Genomic DNA, 996 nt, shown 5'->3' with positions numbered 1-996 from the left:
TTCGTATCGATAGGCTGATCGAGCGAGTGCTTTAATCGAGGTATGAAATATCCGTCACGACACTTCCTTGTCATAACTATGCCACCGGTCGATGACCAAAAAATGTTTCCGCGAAATCAAGCTCATTCAACACATGTGACTGGTTGCTGGTATTTCAATAAATCTTTATGACAGGATATGTTCGCTTAACCGTGTGGGCGGCGCCACGACGATCGAGGAGAATGGGTCTCTTTAGACGTAATTTGCGTTAACACTCTAAGAATTTGGAAACCAGAGAAATAATTTGCAGTTTCGAGCATTGTATTTCAGCTATTTTCGGATTGCTCATGTATTTGTCACTTCCGCTGGCAGGCTACCAAGTACAAGCAGGTCAAGTTCCTGGTCTTCAGACGTAGTACGTATACGAGTACACGCACAAGACAGGCAAGAAAATAAAAGAGGTTTGAGTAATTAAGAACGTGAGATGCGTGACGAACGACTTTGATGTGAGGAGCGGTTGCGGCTGGTGTTCTTATTACTGATATTTTCGTTGATACTGGTGATGTTGTGTTCACCTTCTCTCAAGAATAACGACAGGAGATGATATGCGTGTTCTGGGAGGAGAGGACGAAATCGTGTAGTAGTCACTTTTACATTTAAGTCCAAAAAGCTGCCGGCCGTTGTGGTTCTAGGTGCTTCTGTCTGGAACCGCGCGACCGCTACGGTCGCATATTCGAATCCTGCCTCGGGCATGGATGTGTGTGATGTCCTTAGGTTGGTTAGTTTTAAGTAGTTCTAACTTCTAGGGGACTGATGACCTCAGATGTTAAGTCCCATAGAGCTCAGAGCCATTTGAACCATTTTTTCCAAAAATCTGCGTCGTCTCCAAGCAGACTTTTGCCCTTAAAATGATATGTATTTCTACTTTAAGCTTTAAAGTCTGCATAACGATGACGAAATAGACCAAACCAGTTGCGGTGAAATAAAGTTATACGTTGGTTTTTTGGTGATTTATGT

This window comes from Schistocerca nitens, chromosome 4 (assembly GCF_023898315.1).
Source record: "Schistocerca nitens isolate TAMUIC-IGC-003100 chromosome 4, iqSchNite1.1, whole genome shotgun sequence".
NCBI classification, from domain to species: domain Eukaryota; kingdom Metazoa; phylum Arthropoda; class Insecta; order Orthoptera; family Acrididae; genus Schistocerca; species Schistocerca nitens.
This window is presented reverse-complemented; position numbering follows the sequence as displayed.